This window comes from Polyodon spathula, chromosome 7 (genome assembly GCF_017654505.1).
Source record: "Polyodon spathula isolate WHYD16114869_AA chromosome 7, ASM1765450v1, whole genome shotgun sequence".
In the NCBI taxonomy this organism is placed as follows: Eukaryota; Metazoa; Chordata; class Actinopteri; order Acipenseriformes; family Polyodontidae; genus Polyodon; species Polyodon spathula.
In genome coordinates this window covers 31,555,094-31,573,664 of record NC_054540.1, presented here as the reverse complement: position 1 = coordinate 31,573,664, position 18,571 = coordinate 31,555,094, and the positions used below count along the sequence as shown (strand labels likewise).

The 18,571-nt window shown below is 37.4% G+C and overlaps 1 protein-coding gene across 2 annotated transcripts in view; it reads right to left on the bottom strand.

Annotated features, from left to right (window-relative positions):
* LOC121318525 (peroxisome proliferator-activated receptor alpha-like) overlaps nt 1–18,082 on the bottom strand; it is a 56,972-nt gene extending 38,890 nt beyond the window's left edge. Inside the window, exon 1 of one of the 2 annotated variants that reach the window (XM_041255282.1) lies at nt 17,919–18,082. The gene's annotated coding sequence lies outside the window, so the exon portion shown is untranslated. Of the gene's footprint in view, nt 1–16,504; nt 16,781–17,918 lie in introns of those variants that run through there. The other variant, XM_041255284.1, reaches the window with a different exon arrangement.
* Between the last annotated feature and the right edge of the window lie 489 nt (nt 18,083–18,571).

The window sequence follows — 18,571 nt, the reverse complement described above, 5'->3', positions numbered from 1 at the left end:
GATGTGGGCTCTACCGTGCTGCGGTAGATGACCGCGACTGGAATTATGCGTCCCGAGCCGAAGGCCAGGGCGCTAATGAAAGTCAAGGTCATCTACCACATGGTAGAGACCGCATTGAGAGGGCTCTAATGCTATTAGAAAACAATTTATTTCTTTATTTTCTCTTTTAAAAAAACGTTAAAACCTATATTTACCTTGAACTTCTGATATTTCGAAAGTTAACTTTCCGCTGAGGAAAATAGTGTTAGCATAGTTAGAATAGAAAAACAACATACACGTAGAGAAAATGTTATTATTAAAATGTATTATTATTGCTAACATATTTATTTATTGGGGTCTTACTCTTATTATAATTTATCTGGACATGTACAACTGTTGAATGGTCCATGTAGTATTGTGTCTGACTTGTTGTTGGAGGCGGGGCGTCATTCAAGCAGGCAGGGAGTGGAATGGCTGGTATGGAAAGAACTGAAACAAGGTTGGGAGTTTGCCTGGCTAATTTTGAGGGAGTGTGTTGTTTGGATCCAGTCAATGACAGAATTGTGGACCAATCGTGTCTTACCTGTTGATCTGCTGTCCAGTAGCTGCAAATTGAGCCTTCATTATTCTGTCACAGACATGATTTCTCTTGTCTCTAGACCAGAATCGGAAAGTATGTTCAAGTAGCTTTTTATGTTGTTGTTATCAGATTAGTTGTAGATTAGAATGTTAAGGGAAAAAGCCGGCACTTATGCGTGGATTGATTTTAAAAAGTAATTCACAGTTAAGCACGTCACAGTTTCAGCAGGCATCTATGCAAAATAGAATCCCGCTAGATCTGAAAGCTGATTGGCTGTTCACACTTAATCGTTTTCTAATAAACAATATAAAGGCAACATTTCACAAAAAAGTTGGGTTCAATGCAGACACCCCAATATTTAGACCAGTCATAATTCAGACATCAGGAGGGTTTTTTTCTAAAGGGAAATAGAGGCACGTCATTTGCCTGACTTCATATTTTCTTAGTGTTTTACTGGTTTATCAAAGATGAAGAAAGATACATGTTTATTTTTTATTGTCTTTGTGTTTAGTGAAAGGGAAAGGGTGTAGCTATATTAAGAACTAATAGTCCTGGGTCCAGGACATTTATTGTGATACCTCCAGAATCCCAACGTCACTAACCAATTATTGAACTGATTGACATAAGACCTGTTGGATAAAATAACTGAATATAAAAATGGACGTGAATCACATTCAATTGCTCCAACAGCCAATGCAACATCACTTTAAAAACGCAGGTCAGCAGTATCTACATTGATGTGGCTGTGGAACAACTCTAGTCAGGAACGACCATGTAAGCTTTCATCAAAAATCGGGCCGGTGATTCCAAGATATTGTTGTGCTCATACATACAATATCCAACTAGCCCAATACTCTACAGCAGTGGTACTCAACTCCGGCCCACGAGATCAAATCCAGTCCATGTTTTTACTCCAAGCAGGTTCTAATGTAAATAATTTAGGACCTGGTTGGAATAAAGACCAGGACTGGAATATATCTCGAGAACCAGAGTTGAGTACCACTGCTCTACCGCATCTTTAACTGACTTGCCAGCAACAGTTGCTGTTTACTGTCTCTCTTCTTACGTCATCGGCATACATGACTCAATACAGAGATAAGTTCACAAATAAATAAGGGTCCGGCTCAATCGTTCTACAGCAGCTACAATGGCATGATCTTCAGGTCGAATAGTAATGTTATATTTTGACACTACTGGTTATTCATAGTATCAGATCAGTACCAATGTTTATTAAACCACTGCCTGTTAAATTATGTTTCCAAATCCACTGGGTTGCCATTGCTTGGTGTCTGCAAACAGACTGTACCAGGGCTTAGGGCAATTCACTTATATAATAATGGTACTCCTCGTCCCCCAAATGTTATTTTTCTAACTCTTCTATAAAGGGATTACTGAAAACATAGAGCCCTAATTGGAAAGGGTACTACAGTATTGTACTACAGGGCCTGAAACTTGCATTTAGTCCTGTACTCTGTCCTGAGTTTCAGAACTTCCCTTGTTTAGGTATATTACTGAAATGACCAGGTGCCAGGAGTAAACAAATCAGGGTAATGGTAAATGTGCTCTGAACTATAAGAAATGGTTCAGAGCACAGTTCTCACCTATAAGAAAACAATGTATTTAACATGCCCCGCCCCCACCTGTGTAATGATGAAGCTACAGCAACAAGTAGCAGCACCTTCCCTGTTAGGCTACTACCAAGACCAGAAAGGACTTTAGACCTTAAAGGTAAATAGTGTAAGAAAGTAAGGTATTGACCAATGGAGAACTAAACCAATAAGATAAAACTATTGTACACCAAACCTTGAGTAATGATACTATAAAAAAAAAAATATATTATAATAATATACCATCATATAGATATATTACTGTGTAACTCCCTAATTGAATATGTTAGTGATAGTACAGGAAACCTTATCACTAAATTTGGAATGTGTTTATAAATTACACGTTTACAAATTAATAAATTTATCTTTATATTTAAAAGGTCTTTCACTGCGTGTAAACATGTAAAGCACATTTATATTTGTATAAGGTTTCAAATCACTATCACTAGACATATAAAATTAGGGAGTGAACAGTAATATAATATAATAATATTTTTGTCAAAAATGTCTCACTCAGTGAGACAGCATTATTTCTTATACAATGCTGGCAGGGCACCAAACAGATGATTATGCCCTTCACACGGGTACAAAAAAGTAACAGGCTACACTAATTGGGTGTATTTGTTAACTACAGTGCCTATAGAAAGTTTACACCCCTTTGAACTTTTTTCACATTTTGTTGTGTCAGTGCCTCAGAGTTTCATGCATTTAAATGATGATTTTTTTTTTTTTTCCCCCACTTATCTACACACCATACTGTTAAAATGATACTGTTAGATGATATAGATATATATTTCTATATATAATATATATATATATATATAACGAAATCATTATATATATATCCCTGAGTAAAAGAAAAAATGGAGTTATTGTTGAATAAAAGGAGACATTTCCTATTACCACACATGTCTATTCACCATCTATTCATCTAAACATGTATATTCAAAACGGGATTCAAGGTGGGCTTTCTTGAGTAATGGCTTCCTTCTTGCCACCCTACCATACAGGCCAGATTTGTGGAGTGCTTGGGATATTGTTGTCACATGCACACTTTGACCAGTCTTGGCCATAAAAGCCTGTAACTCTTGGTAGCCGCTCTGATCAGTCTCCTTCTTGCTCGGTCTTCCAGTTTGGAGGGACGGCCTGATCTAGGCAGGGTCTTGGTGGTGCCATACACCTTCCACTTCTTAATAATCGTCTTGGCCATGCTCCAAGGGATATTCAAGGCCTTTGATATTTTTTTAAACTCATCCCCATCTGTGCCTTTCAACAACTTTGTCCCGAAAGCGCCTTGGTGCTTGAGTTGAGTCTTTGCTTTGAAATGCACTACACAGCAGTGCAACCTACAGGAACTGCTGAATTTATCCTGAAATCATGTGAATCACTACAATTTAACACAGGTGGAGGTCAATTAACTTGGTGAGCGATTTTGAAGATGGTTGGTTACACCTGAGCTAATTTAGGATTGCTATTGCAAGGGTGGGTGGACACTTAACCAACCAAGCTATTTCAGTTTTTATTTAATACATTTTCTACAAATTTCTAGAATATTTTTTTCACTTGGAAATTGTGGGGTAGGATGTGTAGATAAATGAAAAAAAAAAAAAAAAAAAAAAAAACTAACTAGTTTAATGCATTTTAAATTCTAGGCTATAAGGCAACAAAATTTGTAAATTTTGATAGTAAATAACTGGTTTTGGCTATAACTGTACATTATTAACTGTTATACAACCACAACCTATTAAGAATGTCAAACACCTTCATTTCAATGATCTGTAGGATGTCATAAATCAGGCATTATTCCAGGAAATTATGTTTTTCACTAATGTTTAACTAAAGGTTAATAGTCAATAAATTCAGACTTAAGCATGTCTGAATTTTTCTGTAATATGACCACCATTGGTTTTTTCGTGTTTCTTTCCTCCAGTGATAAACACAGTTTATTGTAGTTCCCCTAAATAACATGGCTTTACTTCTGGCCACTTTTACAATGTCGGAAGAGAGGCATTTAAAATGTGTCAAACAAGCATAGTCAAATCTAAGGAGCGCTTAAAAAGAAAACAAAAAGTAGTCAGCTGGAAAATCAAGTTCTGTTAAACTCTATGACCTGAAACTGCACAAGGAAAAACAGAATCTGTGATGTTTCTAGAGAAACACCAGAACTCCATGGCATGGCACTCAAAATAGCACTAATGCAGTCAAAATGCTTCCCCAGCAGATCTCTACCAGAACAGCTCCCTACCCGGCTCCAATTTCAATGCACATTAACTAGCAGAGTTTATAATGTGGGTTCTAGAGTTGTATGCCTGCTGACCTGGCTATATAACCTGCCACTCAGCACAGCTGTAAGAATTAAATCTTCAGTGCACCATCACTTTAGCACGTTGTTTTCAGAAAGGAGAAACACACCCAATAAAGTTACTAAACCAGGCTATAAACAACTCAGACTTTTAACTTAGAAACTTTTAAGTAGTTGTTTCGTATTTGCTTATAACAGTAATGGTGTTTGCTTTTTCTTTTAGATAAAAGCTGTGCTAATGAGGATTTGGAGTAAACAGCTTTGAGCAGCACTCCAGATAATAGTTTACTCTCCAATTTAGAGACCTTGTGAGTGCAATGTACTTTGGGCAAGTAAAAATGCAACATTACCACAGTCATGAGTTATTTTAATAAATACTACTGTACATACTTTAATGCTAACTTGTGTGGTATGCCTTAATTACAGCCTTGCATTTGACCTGTAATTTTAGTTTGAACTACTGTGCAAAAACTTGGTCTTACAATAAAAACAATTATTCTTATTTGCTTTATTGACCATAAACAATATTGCTGTGAAGCAAATAAACACAGAAACAGAACACCTTTTTTCACTCCAATGCTGCAGATGTAATATACTTAACATAAGGCCTACATGCACATACTATATATTTCTAACAGTTTAAAAGACAAACAAACAAACAAAAAAAACCACACTGATACTGCATGAATGAAAATTAAGAAACAACAGTATTGCATTCCTTATTGATCGCCAACTTTCTCCAAACACAGAATATTGTATTAATCAAAAAAATGTGGTTGACAGCTAGGCAAATTGGTAGGTTAGGTTGAGGGGGACCATGACAGCACAGAAAATCCCAAGGATCAAGAATCCAGTCACAAACATACACTGCAATTGACCATTGAGATGCTGGGAACCAAAGAGGTGCATGAAGCTTGATAACATGCAATCTCCAAAATATCGCTATGCATATTCTTTTTTGCATAAAACTGAAATATCATAAGTAATTCAATTTTTTTCAATGTGTAAAACCCAAAGTATGCAACTTATCTGGAACATTGGCTTTGAGAATATAACCCCTATGTGAAATGTTGTGATCACAATATGAGGTTAAAACAATGCAGCTGTGAAAGGGTTAATTTTTTACTGGACAAAACTAGTAATTGAACTTCACTATGAAAGAACTTCTTTGACACCGGTGAATATTTCTCAACACTGGTCATTAAATCTAGGCCCACCACCAAAAAGTCATTTGACTGCCTAGATTGTGAAGAAATCTAAATGTTTGATTATAAAACACAATAGCTTTCCAAATATATGTAGCAATCTTCACTTTTGCATTTTCAAAACTGGAAAGGAAAGGCAAAACTGGTATTGCAAAAGGAAGTGGTGAACTATAAATTACTCAGCTCTTCCAAGTAATTTATCGTTTACCAGGTATTTGTTGGAAATGCATTGCAACAGGCATTGCAGAATAATGGGAAAACTGGCAGAAATCAGGACTGGGTTACTGGTTTAATATTAATTTTCAATCACTTGAAAAGTTCCCCTGAAATAACTGCACAGGTGCAAGAAAAGCATGATGTATCAGTCAATAATACAGTAGTACTGTTCTAAGGAAGTTACAGGAATATGGTTTACCTGGAAAAGCTGCCGCCAAACAAATTAACATGGAAGAGACTGGGTTTTGCAATGGAACACTTAACAGTGGCTAAACAGGGGTCGGCAAGTGTATGCTGTACACATAATGTTTCTTGTGTTGTCCGCTGATGTGAGTGGGTGTGTGATGAGAGTCTGTTTCGAGAGTCAATGGATGAGTGGGTGGAGTCAGCGTCCATAAAAGGGCTTGCTGCGTGCCATGAAGGAATTGAAGAGCAGGAGAGCGAGAGAATAAAACACTGTGGAAACGATTTGAAAAAAATACAAAAGCACGTTTTATTGCTTTCGCTGCACCCTTTTGTCTGTTTCTTCATTGACCGACAGAACCCCCACACAAAGCTGGCCAATACAATATATTTCTGGCCAAAATTAAGTGTTTTACGATACTGATTCCAAAGTTCTTGTACATCAGGTTTTACATACAATGACATATTGCATTACATTTAAGTCTCGCTATGGTACTGGAACCCTGATACACAGGAATGCACAAAAACAAAGTAAATTCAAAAGTAGCACACTTATTTTAAATGCATCCTCATTTCAATTGAATCCTCATACACAGGAACGAAGAATAACTTTTTTTAAGTAGCATACATTTGTATTTTCAATGCTTCATTGCGTTACAACAAATTCAATGAGAACAATTGCACTTTCCTTTGCGATCAACTTTAAAAAACATCAGGTGTGAGTATGACAGACTTGACAGTGATAATAGGCAGTCCTCCAAAAACATACGAGCCCCTCTATTTTGTTGAAATAAAAAAATCACACAACATGTCACTGAAAACCACTTGACAAATGTGGGAGGCACCGGCTGAACAGCTGACATTTTGAGGTAAATTTCACTTTCAACATATCGGAATGTTAAAGAAAACTATTTTGTCTCTTAATAGATGCTAGATAGACACAGATGCTATTATTATTTTACTGATATGTATTTGGAGTTTACAAGGACACACTATCACAACTGTTATTTTATTCCTTTTTGATTTGTTTTCAACAGGTCTTGAGACCAGCACAGAGGATTCATTCATTCTAATGTGTTGCATTAACATACGGCTTTGTTGATTGAAGGCACTGTCCTTTGCTTACTGTCTCCAACCCAAGTACATTTTTGCTAATGCAAAAATAGGCACACTCTGTCATGTGCTATCCCTTACTTAGTCAATTTCTTATTATTATTCAAATTCTTTATCAATATATATATATTTAAGGGAATTTTATTTATCTGTTAAAAATGCTCCCTGCTATAATGCTCTGCCAAGCAGCTATATAGAATTCCTGAAGAAAACCCTGTATATGTAGTAGTGAAATGTACATTCAATGTTTTATAGAAACATATTTTGACAAATTTTAATAAAAAATGATAAACACGCCCCCGAACTAAACAAAAAATAAAACCAGAAAAATTCAAGCCCTAAGTATATTCCAGCTGCAGCATTGGAATTAAAAAAAAAAGTTTGTGGTTAATAAAGCAAATGAGAATAACTGTTTTTGTTGTGATCAAGTTTTTGTACAGTAGTTCAAAATAACATTATAGTTCAAATGCAAGGCTGTTGTTAATACATACCCCATAACTTAGCATTGAAGTATACAGTGGCTCTCAAAAGTATTCACCACCCCCCCGTGGACATTTCCACATTTTATTGTATTACAATATGGAATCAAAATGGATTTAATTAGGAGTTTTTGCCACTGATCAACACAAAAAAAAATCTGGAGTGGCTTAAAAACAAAAAGGTCAATGTCCTGGAGTGGCCCAGTCAAAGCCTGGACCTCAATCCAATTGAGAATATGTGGAAAAAGTTGAAAATTGCTGTTCACCAATGGTCCCCATCCAACTTGACGGAGCTTGAGCAATTTTGCAAAAAAGAATGGGCAAACATTGCAGTGTCCAGATGTGCAAAGCTGGTAGAGACTTATCCAAATAGACTCATGGCTGTAATTGCTGCCAAAGGTGCCTCTACCAAATATTGACTGAAGGGGGTGAATACTTATGCAATCAATAGTTTTCTGTTTTGTATTTGTAATTAATTTAGAACAATTTGTAGATTTTATTTCTCACTTTGAGTGAAAGTGGCAAAAACTCCTAATTAAATCCATTTTTATTCCATGTTGTAACACAATAAAATGTGGAAAAGTCCAAGGGAGGTGAATACTTTTGACAGCCACTGTATATAGTATTTATTGAAAGTACTCATGACTTCAAGGTAATACTGTTTTACTCAAAATACATTTTACTCTCATAGGGGCTGATGTAAGGATATGGGCAGTGTAAACAATTGCGGCTGCAAAATCCAAACTGCCAAGCGGCCACACAATTATTTTGCACTGCGGCCTATGTAAGCTTAAGAGCAATGCAAATGACTCAATACGCACAAACAATGAGCTGCAATCATGATAATGACGGCTGCATATTGTGGAACTCACTGCCTGTTTCTATTAGAGACGCTGTGTTGGTTACTTGTACAGTTTAGCCTTTATTTTTGTGATTCTTTGCATTTTGTCTATCATTCTTATACACTCCTTTTTTCATTTCTTTTTTTTAGATTTGTTCATGTTATTTAGTACTGCATACTTTTGTTCTTTTTAATAGGAATGTAAAGCTCTTTGAGATACTATGGTATGAAAGACTATATAATAAAATACATTTAAATTGAACTAGATTCCTGGATCCAACCAGATTTTATTCCCCCCCCCCCCCCCCCCCCAGTAAACTTTTCAATTTCCATCTATATGCAGATGATACAGTGCTTTATACAAGTGGATACTCTGACACAGGTGCATTTAAAAAACAGGCTTTCAATACTGTACAACAGCGTTTTTGGAATTTAAAGCTGTTAATTAATAAAAAATAAAAGTTAATGTTTTTTGGACCTTGTGATGGAAATAGAATGACCTTTGGTGGTAAATTTCCCTCCTGACCTATGAGGGCACTAAGTAAGGGGAACAGAGTACCCTGTACTGTTTGGCCTGACACTTCATTCCCAGGGGTAAAGGAAGTCGGTCATCTAAAAAAAGGGGCAGCGCTTCGGTGCACTAACTCATCGACCCGGAAGGGAAAGGAGCGGCTGCAATCGTTTACAAAGGGGTCATGTGTGATGGTACAAATAGGGGACTAAGCGACGTAATCTGTTCCTTCGTTTTGGTTGGACTACAACCTGGGAGGACCTGTGATTTGTGTGTGAAAAACGTATCGCGAGTGTTTGTTTGTTGGTCTGTAATTGTTGCTTGTTATTAGTAGACGGCTAACATGTTCCGGAGCTGTTGCCAAGGGCCAGCACAAACCCGGAACAGAACTACATCAAAAAGTTACATTGTCATTGTACCTGTATCACGAGCACTAAAACATGCATCCAGGACTGGTGACTGTGTTGTGTATTGCATTTGCATAACTGACTGTGTTATTATTTGGCACTGTAACACAGTTTTGTCAACAGTGCAATACCCATTTCTGAGTATTGCCAAGAATTTATTATTTGCGGTTGCCAGACCGGGATTAGAAATAAAACATCATTGCACTTTGACTCTTGTTGTCTGCCTTTTCATTAATCACTGCAAGACACTTTGCCACAGACCTAAATTTAGAAGTTTGAAACAAGCCTCAATCCTTCATTCATTGACTGAAGAGTCTCTTGAGGTGGTGGATAGTTATAAATATCTTGGGATCTGGCTAGATCCATTGGTGAAGTTTGATCTACACATTTTAACTATCTCAAATAAATTAACTAAAAAATTGGGTTTTTATTTGACAGCGAAAAAACTTCACTCTTCAAAGTAGAAATCGTGTTATAAAGCAGCCAGATTTGTATTAGAATGCTACCCTCAAACCCATCACCGACAGTTACTGGCTGTTTTAAATTGGATGTCACTTAACCCTTTGCAGTCCATTTATTCAGCGCCTTTCAGGCTCGTTAGGTCCCAATGTGTAAAGCATGGAGGTAGAAAAGACAGGGATTACAGCCCAAATAATAAATACACGTTAACTTTTCGCCTCTTAGCGTCTTCACAGGTTGGGAGGGAGATTTTGGGGGTTAATGTAAGAATGGCAGGCATACTGCATACATGGCTAATTTAAAACAAAACATTTTAAATACGCTACACGTATATTGTAAGAATTTTATTCATAGCTTAAATATGTTATTGTGGACATTAACATTTGCTTATCCATATAAACAATATTGCATAGCTATAGACTACATATAATTGGGGAAATGCAGGAAACGGAATGTACCATACGCTGTCAGTGTAACTATGTCCTTATCATGTGACACTGTCAAATTTAATTGGCTGGCACTGAAAATGTTGCCCTCGTGTCGCCTGAAAAAGAGAACATCGTCCTAAGTGGGAGACACGTCGCCAGGGTGTTGACTAGGATGGTCATACGAGGCAACAAGCCGGCAACATCTGTCGTCCCCTTGTTGCCCGTGTGACCAGGCCTTTAGGGTGATGTTATTTTTAGGGATGTGAAATTACTGCTGTCTGTTTCTGGTCATCGTGCCAGGACACTTGTAAATGAGGCCTCGGTCTCAAAAGGTTTTTTTTCCCAGTTTAAAAAAATGAATAAATAAAACCAAAATTGAAAATCGTTCCCTAGACAGGTATTCAAAGGTGTCAGATTTTTTTTTTCTTTTTTTCTGTAACAGAATCTGCTTGACAATGTGTGAATACTATAAATCACACATTAAATCTCAATCACATGCAAAATCCGATCTTTTGACTTGTATAATGCCTACTACTTAAACAGAAGTTGTTGTATTAAAATCCACTACAAAATCTTTGTAAGTCGCGCCTCTATGGTGCTGCTGTTGTTTCTGGAGGAGGGTAATATGCCAAAGCACTGGTGAGATACCTAAAGTGGTTCTATTGCTTCAATAAAATATGCACTGAATACCTAGTGTACAAGAACGGGTTTCACAAAGATACACTGGGGTGCCCTGCATTGTGCAAAAAAAGTAATAAAGCAGAATTATTAATTATTCATTATTTTATAATGGTTAGCCCTATTTTGGTTAAATTAATTTATCATGCAATCTGTTTGGAATGTAAAACTGTTCAATAGCTGATATTTTTTTAATTGCAATTTAGAACTTGCAACAGGAAAAACATTTTTGAAACACTTATTTATTTTGCAAACAAGTTAGAAATGTAAATGCAAGACACGTTACAAGAAGTGTTATACCGTACCTATAGAAAGTCTACACCCCCTTTCAAAATTTTCACCTTTTGTTGCCTTATAGCCTGGAATTAAAATGCATTAAAAACAATTTATTTATCTATCTACACATCCTAAACCACAAGTTCCAAGTAAAAAAAAATGTTCTAGAAATGTGTAGAAAATGAATTAAAAATAAAAACTGAAATAGCTTGGTTGAATAAGTGTCCACCCCCCTTGTAATAGCAATCCTAAATTAGCTCAGGTGTAACCAACCGTCTTCAAAATCACAAACCAAGTTAAGTGGCTTCCATCTGTGTTAAACTGTAGTGATTCACATGATTTCAGGATAAATTCAGCAGTTCCTGTAGGTTGCACTGCTGTGTAATGTATTTCAAAGCAAAGACTCAACCATGAGCACCAAGGCGCAAACAAAGTTGTTGAAAGGCACAGATAAGGGGATGGGTATAAAAAAAATATATATATATATATATATATATATCAAAGGCCTTGAATATCCCTTGGAGCACGGTCAAGACGATTATTAATAAGTGGAAGGTGTACGGCACCACCAAGACCCTGCCTAGATAAGGCCGTCCGAGCAAGAAGGAGACTGATCAGACAGGCTACCAAGAGGCCAATGGCAACTTTGCAGGAGCTACAAACTTTTATGGCAAAGACTGGTCAAAGTGTGCATGCGACAACAATATCCCAAGCACTCCACAAATCTGGCCTGTATGGTAGGGTGGCAAGAAGGAAGCCATTAGTCAAGAAAGCCCACCTTGAATCCCGTTTTGAAGTATGCAAAAAAACACTCGAGATTCTGTAGCCACGTGGTAAAAAGTTTTGTGGTCTGACAAAACTAAAATGGAACTTTTTGGCCTAAATGCAAAGCGATATATTTGGCAAAAACCCAACACAGCGCATCAACCAAAGAACTCCATCCCTACTGTGAAGCAGGGTGATCGCAGCACCATGTTATGGGGATGTTTCACATTGGCAGGGACTGGGGCACTTGTCAGGATAGAAAAATAGAATGGAGCAAAGTACAGAGAAGTCCTTGAGGAAAGCCTGCTGCCCTCTGCAAAAAAGCTGAAACTGGGACGGAAGTTCACCTTTCAGCATGACAATGACCCAAAGCACACAGCCAAAGCTACACTGGAGTGGCTAAGGAATAAAAAGGTAAATGTCCTTGAATGGCCCAGTTAGAGCCCTGACCTAAATCCAACTGAAAATTTGTGGCATGACTTGAAGATTGCTGTCCGTCAACGCTCCCCAGGGAACTTGATAGAGCTTGAATAGTTTTGTAAAGAAGAATGGTCAAATATTGCCAAATCTAGGTGTGCAAAGTTGGTAGAGACCTATCCCAACAGACTCACAGCTGTAATTGCTGCCAAAGGTGCTTCCACCACGTATTAACTCAGGGCGGTGGAGACTTATCCAATTATGATCTTTCAGTTTTGTATTTTTAATATACAATTTTTTTCTCAATAAAAACTTTTTTACCCTTAACAGTGTGGAGTATGGTGTGTAGATAAATTAAAAAAAATCCTCATTTAAATGCATGAAACTCTGAGGCACTGACACAACAAAATGTGAAAAAGTTCAAGGGGGTGTAGACTTTCAATAGGAACTGTATATTATATCTTATTTAGACGATAAATCACGACTACAGTGATAACTTACAAGTGATAAAATAAAATGACATTACAGTCCAACACTACATATGTATGAGTATCGCAAGCCGCATCAATTACATGTACATAAACAATGTGTATTTTTACTTAAATGATAAAAACATGATTACCTTTCTATATAATGTATTTTTAAACTACATGAGAATGTGTTACTCCATTTATATGGATTACCTGCAAGATAGGATTTTCAAATCACATTTAAAACTAGTAGCTACGGTGACGGTCACCAGTAAATTATGCAAATTAGTACTATTGAAGGTTCGAACCTTCATTCAGTAACGTGTTCCTAACGTTTGAAGGTCCAAATATATACTCTTCGTTACAGCATACATTCCGTTTCAAGTCCAGTAGACTACATTTTATCCTTGCCTTGAACATTTATTCAGATTTCTCAATTGAGTGTTTTAAAAGTTAAGGGGCTTTCTTCCACCTTGTGCAACTCTTGGACTAGAATAACAAAACACATGACTTTTTTGGGAGGTGTACAGGCCAGTACTGCCTGGCCAGCTACATTCTTTCAAAAAAGCACACAGGATTTTTTCCACTTGAAATACCTCCCACAGTCATTACAACATTACGGAAACAATCCAACTCCTTCTCAATACAGCTGAGTCTGGCCATCAGTCACTTATTTACAGTATCTGGCATAGAGGTAAAAGCAGCCAGAACTCAGCTATCAAATGATCAGCTACACATGGCTCTAGTCTGTAGGCCATATATGCATTCAGATACATTGGAGAACAGTAAAATAAATACATGTGATATTAATTATTAGTTTAAAAAAGCATGGTAACTTTTTACATCTAACTTAAAGGCTGTTTCAAATCTCTTTTCAAAATGTCTGCTCTAGTGCACTGGGGTTTGAAATATATCCTCTAAATCCCTGCAGGAAGAGCGATTAAAGAAAAAAAACAAAACATAACAAGTGCTCTGGCTTTTCTGTTCTGTACTACATCATGGACCGTTATTGCTGTTACCTGTTTGACAATGTGGGCAATAACCCTTACACTGTCAGTGCACTAGAGCACTAAACACAGTGTCATCAACCACAGAAGCTTGTTGAAGTGAACGATCTACAATTTCTATGTGGTTACACAGTTAACATCTTAAAAGTACACACAGATTTTTTATATTGTGACTTTAAATATGTACATCTAGTAATAGGGACGAACTGTTGGGGGGGGGGGGGGGGGGGGGGGGGGGGGGGGGGGGGGGGGGGGGGGGGGGGGGGGGGGGGGGGGGGTGGGGGGGGGGGGGGGGGGGGGGGGGGGGGGGGGGGGGTGTAAATTGTTGATTTTGCAGTACCTGAAGTAGAATTTCAATAGGTCTACTGCCCAATGTGTTTCATGTTCTCTCACTTTCTTGTGTTTGGCTATTACAAACACACTTTCAACTGTCCAGAACAGAGCATTCTGATCGGTTAAAAATTATGTCATAAAATGATTTCCTTAAGTGTGACCAGAACGAGGTTGCTATTTTTCTGTCAGAAATCTGGCAACCCTTCTAAAGAGTGGAGGTGTTGAGGGGTGGGGCCTCTCTGGGTATTCATATATTTCATTCCCAGTAGCAAATCCTTTACAGACACCAAATGCAAGGTTTGCAATATGTAATTCAGTAGTCTCCGAGTATAGGAACACCTCCCAAGAGAACACTTTGCCTAAGGGAACACCCTTGTGGTGAAACTGATTTTTCCCATTGTAAATGCTCCGCCTAAAGGAACAGGAACTTCGCTTACAAGAACACCTTCTTGGCAATGATAACAATTCGTTCACAACAGATAAAGAACTGTTTTGAAACTGGATAACTCACCATCCTCATCAAACTTAAATTAAAATGGTCTATTCAGTCTTTTCAAAAGCGACCATGTCTGAGGCACACTGACTGGTTTACTAAATCTTTCCAGAACCGCCTTCATATCATTGACTCGTTTTGTATTCCGATTTCTACGAGTGCACCTCATCGCTACAAAATGGCATGTGAACAAACGGCAACATGTGCCAGTTTCTCTTGCTACAAAAAGTTGGAAATTGGTCTAGCTCTTGAAAAAAAATGCCGAATCAGCACAAGTCGCAGAGCAATTTGGTGTTTCCCATTCTGTTAAATAATGTGCCTGTCTTGTATATTGCTGCTGCATTTTTTCACGTGTAGGGGTGCTATGTTAATTTAGTTTGACAGTTTATTAACGTTAGTTTGTCTGTTACTTTATTATTATAGTTTACTAACAAACTTACCTATTGCTTTTCTTTTGCTTATTAATTTCATATGTTGATGCACGTGTGTCATGACAAGTGATATTTATTTATTAATATTATGGACAGAAAGTCTGTTACTTGTATCTGTTAGTTCCAGTATCGCAGAATGCATCTTGTCTGCTGTACAACCTTCGTGTTGTAAATACACCCCCCGTGAATCAAGCTATATCATGCCAGTACAATAAGGACCATATCACTTGACAGTAACCCCATAAGTATTTCAGTTAGATGTTGGCATTGAGTCACTCATGTTCACGTTGGGAATGACATTCATAAAGTTTGTATATAGTATATAATTTTTATAATTTGTAATAGCGAGGATTCCTGTGCATGTCTGTGCTGCTCCATTGTATGATTATGTATTATTTATTTGTATGTTGTAATACTTGCTGGGCTACTTTTTTCAGTGGGACTCCCTGTATAAACAATGCTGTTGCAAAGTGGATAGCTACCGACTTTTAATTTTATTTTAATTATCACATTTATTTTAGAAGATAGTATTTACAATTAAAGGAACTTATAACCGTTACTCAGTGAATGCTTGGTTTTAAGATATTTTCAAGCATAGGCGTTATTTACACGGTGGACACTTCCCCCTCACTTTTTCAACGATGGGGAAATGTCCTCCTCACATTGAAGGAGTACTAAAACTTATTTCATGATAATTTATTGGTAGAATCACTAGTCAGTGGAAAAAAATGGGATCACGGGAGCCGGATCATGAGATGGTGTTTTACTACGAGGATCTGTAGGCTCCACTGATCTGTAATGTTGATCCGATCCTGAAGCTGCACACACCTTAACTAGGGAAACTGACCAATGAGAAGTGAACATATGTGGTGCGTAGTTTAAAGGCCCCAGCTGATAAGTGTGTATACAGCCTGAGAGCGCAGTAATGTTGGGAGAAAATGGCAAACGGAAGACAGGAGGATTCACTCCACTGCTGTATCCAAAACACAGGAAAATGGTTTAAGTCTGTAATTCACCATAGCTCGTTATTTACCAATGTTATCACACTGAGGTTTCCGTCTACTTACAGTGTAACTACTCATTTTAAATTGAAACGGTAAAATGACCTTTGTGCCTTGTGCAAATAAATACAGACATCAATAAAAACTTTACTCAAATAATATATTTGATTCTAAATTATTTTGCACGTTTAAATACACCGCACAGCTCTTGCATCTCTATTCATCAATGTTCCAAAAACTCACACTTTTACATTTTATTAAACATTTTTAAACTAATAAATAAACAATCAGCATAGCGAACATCATAGTAAAGTTGTTCTTACCTGTGTAAACAGGAACAAGTTTAAAGTTTGAAAGTCATTGACTGGAGGTTGGTGTTATTTACATCATCGATACACTGCGGTTTGAGGTTCAAGCGTGCATATTTTAAAGTGGATGGAAGCTGAAAATACTTCTTAAAAACAAGTACCAATACAGTATGAGCATCATTTCAATAGCAAAACTGGCTTTATCTTAAGTATTTCAATTGTGGGGAAACCTCAATGTTTCTAGAAATATATTTCAAGGGCAATTCTCATCCCTCTCATTAAATCTGCATTATGCCACACTCGCTCTAGTGCTCAACGCTGCCTCAGGGGCTGGTTGTAAGGGATCTGATCCTGGATTGTAATTCTATGACTCAGAAGCAACTGAATACAGCTAGTTGCCCACTCATCACTCATGACAACATTGTGTCAACCACGTACTGTTCTGAATGATTACGCAGCAACGTCTTCGGGTCTTTTACTCAGACATACAAGGCTTTGTTAGGCTTGTTTGTAACATATTTTATTTCAGATCGAACAATCTTCATGCATGCACCAGCTACAGAACCTCCCACCCCCACACACTTGAAACCAAAGTTATGCCACTATTTTCAAGTTATAATAACAATTTAATATCATTTTAAAAGGTAACTGAGAACATATACAGTTTAATTGAAATGCAGCAAGGTGAGTAATAAACCGACTTGTGATTGAACTATTAAAACAATTTAACAGAAAATGCTGGAGTTTTTCTGTATAAGTCTGTGAAATATAAAACCATAAAGAGGTGCCAATAAAGTGAATCCAGAAATAAGAAAACTTGCTTTTTATTGCTGTAGTACCTTCTTTCAGTTAGGTTAGTTTCAATTTACATGAATTTTCCCCCAAAACAATTCAGACAGCAAAAGCTATTTCTCAAATTACCTTCACTTACAATCGAGAACTTATCCTCACAAAGATAAGCGCTATGCAATGAATGCATCACTGCGCAGGCGCGGTAGGTAAAAGGAAGACGGGATGAAGCAGCTACCTAGGTACTAGAAGCCTTTTTGTTTTGTCCTTTACAAAACATCTGAAACGGTATCGCATAGACGCAATTTACACGGGAAACACGACCCCCCTCACTTTCATTATTTCAGATAGAATAATCTTTATGCATGCATCAGCTAATGAAACTGCCCCCCCCCCCCACACACACTTTTGAAACCAAAGTTACGTCACTGCGGTATCCTACACGAATTATGCTAAACAACACGGCTGAGCTGTCAAAACGATTGAACTTAAAACGTGTTCTAATTTGTACTAGCTCTAGTTCAAATCTAAAAGAAAGTCCCTACTTTAAGCCCAGCTCTTTCACAAGTACAGTCAGAATACAACTAAACAACACCAATTCTGTTACTGCCGCAAACTAATTTACAAATTAACAGTTCACCTTATTCATGTCGGCTGCCCACGATCAATTTGCCATCGATACCATAGTAGAGTTTGGAATAGACGGCAAGCACGACCAGTCAAAGGCACGTCCTTGTTTGTCCCCGTTTTCACAGAACACAAACTAACCCAAGCCAAGGAACACTGCCTGTTGGAGGAAATGACGGCGTGACTGACAGATAGACTGACACACCTCCAGACACACCTATGCTCCTAGCAAATGAAGTTGCACGACAGCTACCCCAGCCCTTACTTAAGTTACAATTACACTGCTGCTGTGATGAATGACACTCGTTGTGCAAGCGGCTGCTTACTCACTACTGCTGGTAGAACAGCGGTAATGCATTCTCAACGCAGAAAAAAAAAACAAAAAACATTAAGAGTTTAGCTTCTTGATTGAAGCAGAGCATTTAATTATCTTTACTATACTATTCATGGACTACGAATATCACCAATTAAAAATAGTATTGGTAAAATACAACGACACTAACATTGCATGAGAATGTTCACAATTAATATTTGATAAGGGATATCAGGGACATAGCCAGCCATGAAAAATCACAGAGGCACTTGCCGTGCCTCCCCAACACTAAGCTTTTATACCGGATAAAAGAGATATTATGACATTATTATATGTTGTTTATTTAAATACAA